The sequence below is a fragment of the Elephantulus edwardii genome, unplaced genomic scaffold (assembly GCF_000299155.1).
Source record: "Elephantulus edwardii isolate Elephantulus edwardi_28Jun2011 unplaced genomic scaffold, EleEdw1.0 scaffold00061, whole genome shotgun sequence".
Classification (NCBI taxonomy): domain Eukaryota; kingdom Metazoa; phylum Chordata; class Mammalia; order Macroscelidea; family Macroscelididae; genus Elephantulus; species Elephantulus edwardii.
In genome coordinates, this window is record NW_006399811.1 from 6565637 (window position 1) to 6573704 (window position 8068).

The window sequence follows — 8068 nt, forward strand, 5'->3', positions numbered from 1 at the left end:
ATATAACAACCGACATATTTCTAATGATAGACTCAGACCTGGACCTGCTCACCAGTCTATGCCAGGAAATTTGGAGGACAAATGCCTGGTCAATAGAGAGGAAGAGATCTATATTTGTTGCTATTCCTGAGAAAGGTGATCCAATAGAATGTGAAAATTATCAAACAATATAATTAATAACACATGTGAGCAAAATTCAGCTGAAGATCATTCAAAAATTACTAGAATAGTACATATAGAACTGCCCAAAGTTCAAGCTGGATTTCAATATCACTACTGATGTCAGATATCAGATGGATCCTGGCTGAAAGCAAAGAATATCAGAAAAATACCTACTTGTGTTATATTGACTATACAAAGGCATTTGATTGTGTGGATCACAACAAATTATGGCTAACATTGAGAAAAATGGAATTCCCAGAAAACTGTGCTCGTATGAAACCAATACGTAGACCCTGTTGTGCACTGCATGGTTTAAAATAAAGAAAGCTGTACATCAGGATTGTATCCTTACTCCAAATCTATTTAATCTGTATGTTGAGGAAATAATCAGTGAAGCTTGACTCTATGATGAAGAACGTGGCATCAGGATTGGAGGAAGACTCATCAATAACTTTCATTATGCAGAAAGCACAACCTTGCTTGCTGAAAGTGAGGACTTGAAGTACTTGCTAAAGAACATCCAGTATTGAAGCATCAAAACCCAAAAATTCTTACCACTGAACCAATAGGCAATATCATAATAGATGGAGAAAATACTGAAACTGTCAATGATGTCATCTTACGTGGACCCACACCAATATATTGGGTACCGGTAGTCAAGAGATCAGGAGATATATGGCTCTGGGAAAGTCTGCAATTGAGGACTTCTCTGAATTAGTGAGGAGCGATGATATTAGTTTGAGGACTCAGGTGGGCCTAATTCAGGCCAAGATGTTTTCAATTACTTGCTATGCTGAGAACCAGACAGTGAATAAGGGTGACAGAAGAAGAATTGATGCCTTTGAACTATGGCATTTGAGAAGCGTACTGAATATCCCATGGACTGCCAAAAGAACAAATAGAAATGTTTTGGAGAAAATGCAGCCAGAGAGTTCCTTGGAGGCAAGTACAATAAAACTTTGTCTCACATACTTTGGGATAGGATAGGAGAGGCTATTCCTTGGGCAGATCATCATGCATAGAAAAAGAGGAAGATCCTCAACCAGGTGGACTGATACACTGGCTGCACCAATCGGCTCAAGTGTGTCAGAGATTGAGAGTATGCCACCAGATAGCATAGGGTTCAGATCTGTTGTTTGTAGGGTTGCTATGAGTTGTACTCAACTCAATGACACCTCAAAACAACAACAAACTTGACAGGCTTATCTGGTCATTTCTGCTGCTGCTATTCATGAGGTTTTCACAGTTAATTTTTTCAAAAGTAAATCTTTAGGTCCTTCTACCAGGTCTATCTTAGTCAAAGCTTTGCTGAAACTGTCCACCGTGGATGAGCCTCCTGGTATTTGAAACACCAACGCCATACTTTTCAGCTTCACAGCAACATGCAAACCACCAGAATATGACAAATTGACAGATGAGTGATGGGAGAGATCTTTGAAGTTATTCTAGCAGCTTTACTTCATCAATGACAAAATTCAGTACCTGAGAAGTTAAATGATGTACAAGTTACAAGACAAACTCGAAGCTCAGACAAGAACATATTGTACTGAATCTGTCATACAAGCTTACAAAAGCTGACTGTTAAATATTTAGGAATTTGCTGAACCATTTGTTGAACCACTAGTAGATTGAAATCCTTCATGGTATTGTTAGATGCCATGGAGTCAACCCCCATTTATAGCAATCTTATGTACAACAGAACTCAATCTTGCCTGCTCCTGTACTATTCTTATTGCAATCTCTTCTGTGCTCAAGCCTATGTTGCAGTCACCTTGTCAATCCATCTTGTGAGAATTCCTCTTCTTCTCTGACCCTCCACTTTTCCACGCGTGATGTCCTTTTTCAGGGACTGGACCCTCTTGACATGCCCAACATAAGTGAGATGAAATCCCACCATTCTGGCCTATATGTCTCTGGCTGTATTTCTTCCAACACAAATTTGCTTATTTGTTTGGCATCCCCTAGTATATTCAATATTCAAAGCACCAGATCTTCTTCAATCTTATTTATTCATCATCCAGAAATCCACCATAAAGGAAATATTTATAGCACAGAAATTGGCAAGTACTATAAGATGAGGTGATTTCTTCTCCAGAGAGGTAGATTAGCAGCACTCTGCATTAGACATTTATCTAAGGTATAGTAAGTATGGCATGTGTCCTGGGCAACATGGCTCCAGGGAGTAGTATTTTCTACTAACCATAAAAGTCCAACTAACCAGTATCCTTTTCTCCACCTGCTGTGAGAGATTGTTCAGCAAGTTATAGTTAATACTTTCCTATTTGTGAGCTTTCATGAATCAAGGTGAAGGAGCTCTGTTCATGTAATGAGTTACAAGTTCTATCACTAAGTAAAAGGTCAGTGTTCAAATTCAATAGTCACTCTGAGAGGGAAAGATAGGTGATCTCCTCTTGTAAAGATTTATAAACCTCAGAAATGTTATAGAAGATATTTCTATGAATCAGACTCAATTCTGTGGCAGTAGTTTTGGGGGAAGTTTGTGAGACTGTAATGAACTTGCTCTGCTGAACTTTTTCAAGAAAGAGAAGAAATTGACAATATTTTAAGTATATCATGGACAAATTTTCATTAGTTAAACAAAGAAGAAGCAATTATAATTGCCATGTGGTTTTGTTGTGGTTTGTTTTTTTAATAGATCTTTTAATAGATCATTAACAGATGTCAAATGTACAGGATTCTTTGAAGAAAGTAGGTACAGGAAAGCCAGGTTAACCTGAATGATACTAAAAACTAAAGTGTGGTCATGGGCCACTAAATATTGACTGTCTTGGTTGACTTCACATCTTTAGTTTCAGATGACAGCCAGCAGTAATTGCAGTGAATGAAATACCTCAATGGTCTTGCATTTCAAAGGTATCTCTTGAATACCAAGGTCTTGCAAGCCTGGCAGGTGAGAAAACTTCATTTCTGTGATGTGAACCTGTTCCGTTTTATCCCTCATTGTCCAGGGCTCAAATAGACTCATTTCAAAGAATCTTGCCACCAACTGATATACAAAATGAGACAAAGGATATGGGATAAAGGGTCTGTGAACCACAGCAAAGACAAACTCCATCAAATCGAAGAGGAGGCACTGATTTGGTCCAATGACAGCAAAGGTTTTCCCTATGGCATCAGAATCTTTAACTACTTTAATAATTCCTTTGGATATATCTACAACATATACTAATTGTTTCTCCATCTTCAGGCCCAAGGAAATCAGGGGCAGACCATCAAATGAGCACAAATTGGCAAACTAGTTGAGGAATCTATCTTTGCTTCCAGAGAGGTCTGATGGTTTTATAATAGTGGCTATTGGAAATACTTCACACTTTCTTGTCTCTAATGCCTTATTTCTCAGATATCTAAAAAAGCTTTAAATATTTGCTTTCAGATGAGAAATGTGAACCAATTTCTCAACTCCAGCCTCCTTAGTCAGTTGAGCAATTGCATGGGGAATCTTCAGAAAATCCTCCCCACATTCAAAGCTTTTTCACTTCCCATTCTTGTCCAACAAAATTGAAGACCACATTGCTGTGTTCCACTGCTCTTCAGATGGAATCTTTGTCTCTCCCATTCCTTTCTCAGAAGATCTGTCCCAAGTTACCCATGGGATTAAGGTACATGAGGTCATAATGTGTCACAAGGACAGGGTATGATCACTAGTGAACCCATATGGTGAAGGTGGTTGACAACAAGTCAGTCCAGGATTCCTGTTGCTCCAAACACAGTGGCCACAAGCCCACTGACTGAGGAATGCCTTTCCCATGAGGAATGAACACATGATGAAGTTGGTGTTGGGGTGCAGCGTGAAATACAAATATGGCTATTTCTGTGATGCTAGAACATGACATTGGAAGGACCCAGACAACTCAAGGATGTCTTCATGTGGGTTTTGTTGGTTTTTTTCTTTGATCTTCCTTATTTACTGTCCAACTTTCACATCTATATAAAGCAATTGAAAATGCAATGGTTTTGTTTTTTTGAAAACTTTCATTAAAATATTAATAAAATAACCAAAAACAAACCATGGCTTGCATCAGTCACACCGTAGGTGGTTTTTTTGTTGTTGTTGTTTTTGTTGTTGTTATTGTTTTAATAATTATATGTGGGAGTAGGGGGTGCAGGGGGATTGTATACCAATGAAGGAATTTTTCTTTTATTTTTCAAAGAGCAAACTGGGGGGTGGGGATGGGAGAAAAGTGCAACAATGAATGAATGGAAATTCAAAATCTCTGTAAATGTTCATTAAAATTAATAATAACAACAATAAAAGAGACTGATGAAATAAATTCATGTGGCTTTATAATTTGTTAACAAAAAGATTGAGGTTTTATTCCTTTTTTTGAGCTGATATTATAGCAAAGTTATCTAAATGAGGGGAGTTAGTTCTTTGAAAAGGGGTGCAACACAGTCATTTCCATAAGCACTATTTTTCCCAGATATGGCTCTGCAATACAGAGCCTGCTTGCTAATTCTTAACACAGAACTGCCATTCACTCTATTGCTACTCTTTGTTACATTATCTCCAGGTTAAACATCTAGCCCAGTTACTCAAATGCTCCTTTTGTAACATCCCAAAGCAGCTCTAATTATCTCAAGAGTTATTATGAAGCTCTTCAAACATTCATTAAATTAAATTAATTTTAATTAGCTTTAATTATTTTTATAGACATATGGCATATAATACTTATATAGGTCATGGAATGAAATAAATTGTGGTGGAATCTGATCACTCAAAAAGGTTTGGGACTTATGAGCCCTAGCCTTCTTCAGATCCATTTGTCTGCAATTATACCTACCCTTCTTATATATATTTCACATTCACAACTGAGAAAGAACCACACTCTACTATGTTATGCAGTAACGATGCATGCCTGGCTACAATTAATCTGAGTAGGAAGAGAAGAGCTGGCTAAAATGGTTCTGGCTGTGTGTAAACTTGGCTGGACCATAATTCTCAGCCTGGCAGTTATGTAACAATGTAGTCATCTTCTATTTTGTGATCTGTTGTGGTCATCTTCCTTCCATCTTTACCTAACACTGATTTTCTGATAACAACCTGGGCCTTTGGAAACCAATCATATCAATAAATAAGGTATGAGTATACTTCTTATTGTTGTGTATCATTGAGCCAGAACTGACCCATAGCTGACCCTCCAGTGGTTTTCAGAAGTAGTTAATTGCACAGCAAGAAACTGCCCATCTTTCTCCCACAGAGCAGCTGGTGAACTCAAATCTCATACCTTCGTGATCACCGTGCAGTTCCTTACCACTAAGCCACTAGAGCTTCCTAATGGGTATGCAAAGTATTGCAATCTGGCATTCTAATTCCTCCTGGTTTCTAAGCACCACTTATACCAGTAGTATATTATTCATTGAGCTTCTAACTAAAAATTTAGTGGTTTGAACTCACCAGTTACTCTTTGAGATAAAATGGGCAGTCCCTGCAGTAACGATTGACTGTCTCAGAAACCCAATGGAGGGTTGCTGTGAGTCAGAATCTACTTGACAGCAATGGAGCAAAATAACATAACAGCAATTCCATTCTCACTAGGGAGTTAACTAGAATTAGTCTAGTTAGTCTTTGTTATCCAAAGTCTGGGTTACAATGTCTTTGCATCATCCCCTAGCTCCCTTGTTCCCAAGCAGCTGAAGTCTTCACATTATCCCTGAATGCTTTGCCTGTCCTTATGACTGATCCTTTCTCTGTATTCCAGCTAACTCATTGCAATCAAGTAAATGATGTTTTTTTATTAATGGAAGTCTGGATTCTTATCTTCTTCTTGCTTTTAAAGCCATTTTAAAATTTCCATTTTGTATGGGTTTGCATTGATAGTATACATTGTGTTCCACACTATCCTTCATTCACATTATGTTTCATATGATCATACAATCATTCCCATTCACTATGTTTTATAAAATTAATCACCATTGAACTATGCCCACAATTACCCTGTCTTTACAGATATTCGTATTTTTAAAACAATAAACATATTACTTTAAAAGGCAAAATAAGCTAATAGCCTTTTTTTTTTATCTCACAAATGGCTAAAGGAACAAGACTCCTTCATTTCTAAATGGAGCAGTAACACTTTAAATTTCTAAGATTGATTAATTATATTAAATCTACTCTTATAGATAGAGTTTTAATTGTTAATTCACTAAACAAATTGTTTTGACTGCCTAGTATATACATTTTAAGGAGCCCAGACTATGTGCAGCAGGTAAGTTGTGACCAGAAAAGCTCAGTAGTCTGCTCCCATAAAGACACAGGCTTACAATCAATATGGGGCACTTCTACTCTGGGCTATACTGTTGCTAATAAGTCATACCTGATTCAGTGACAATGGGTTTGATGTTGTGGTTTATTATATACTTGCAGTATAGTATTGGGGAACGATAAACAACAAATGCTGTTGTGTTAAGGAAGCTTTTAGTGCAATGGAATCATAATCCAAAACATTCACTATCCTAATGGATGTCACTGATTTTCTAGGAGAAGAACAGGAGAAAGTACATGGATAGAAATGAGATGTTCTATTCAAAACTATTAGAGCATTCAAGAACACCAGAACTAGAGCAGTGGCAGAGAGGTTGAAGGAAAGGAGGTAGAATATATACCTGTCTGAAAAGTAGAATCCGCTCTCAAGGGACCCTCTCCTTTCACTGGACCTTACCTTTGCTCTGCTGCAAGATACCAAGGCCTGTGTGGCATGGCTGGCCCAGCCACTGCTTCCCCAGCATCTACTAAAGGCTGCAGCCAAGCCCAGGGACACTTACACCCTGGCTGGTGGCAGATCCATTGCCTGTCAGGTTGAGGGTCTGCAATTTTAGAATGCAATACTGCCCAAAGCACTCAATCACTGTCCCCACCGCTTAGAGACTCCGCCTCCCTGCTGCCTGGGGAACGCCCAGCTGCCACCTGTGCTGTCCAGCACCAGGAGCACCAATATCACAGGTTCTTTGGGTGAAACACTACTGTCTATCTAAATCATGTGGAATTTCTTAATCTTGAGCAGAAGTCCAACCAGTCCAGAGCTGACCCCATCCAACACAAGAAGAACTCACCCCTGCAAAGCCAAATGAATTTTTAAAAACCCCAGGCGAGCGCACCAGGTTCTCATTAGTTCCAACAAGATCCAATGAATGGAAACTCTATGAAATTGGAGAAACAACGATAGTTATAGAAAGGCCTCAGGTCTTTTGTTCATAGGGTTGCTATGACTTGTGCTTGACTAAATGGCAATCAGCAACAATAACAACAGAAGGGGCTGGGTGGAGGCATGATTTCAGGAGGGCAACAGTCATCCCGCTCCTGGTTGACTGTTCTTCCCAAGAAGGGAGGACAAATATAAAGTTCCTTCAGAAAACATTGCCATAGCCTGGGTCATTATATAGTTACAACAACCTGGCATTTACTGAGAAATGCCCACATAATATCAGAAAGCAGCAGTCTGCCTCAGTCATCATGTTGTTGTTGTTGTTATGTGCCGTCGAGTCATTTGCGACTCATAGCGACCCTATGTACAACAACCCTAAATCCTGCTCTATCCTGTCCCAATCGCATGGCCTCTGACACACCCATCCTGATTACCCCAGTCACCGAATCAATCCACCTCATAGAGAGTCTTCCCCTCCTGCGCTGTCCCTCCACGTTACCAAGCATGATGTCTCTCTCTAAGGACCTGTCTCTCCTTACAACATGTCCAAAGTATGTCAGACAAAGCCGCAGAATCCTTGCCTCCAGGGAGTAGCCTGGTTTAACCCTCTCCAGGATGAATCTGTTTGTTTTCTTGGCAGTCCAGGGTACATTCAATACTTTTCTCCAGCACCACAGCTCAAAGGCATCAATTCTCCTTCCATCTTCCCTAGTCATTGTCCAACTCTCTGATGCATAAAAGGT

General features: G+C 39.1%; 1 pseudogene; it reads right to left on the reverse strand.

Annotated features, from left to right (window-relative positions):
- Positions 1 to 2934: 2934 nt before the first annotated feature.
- On the reverse strand, positions 2935 to 6909 carry LOC102870130 (annotated as a pseudogene).
- Between the last annotated feature and the right edge of the window lie 1159 nt (positions 6910 to 8068).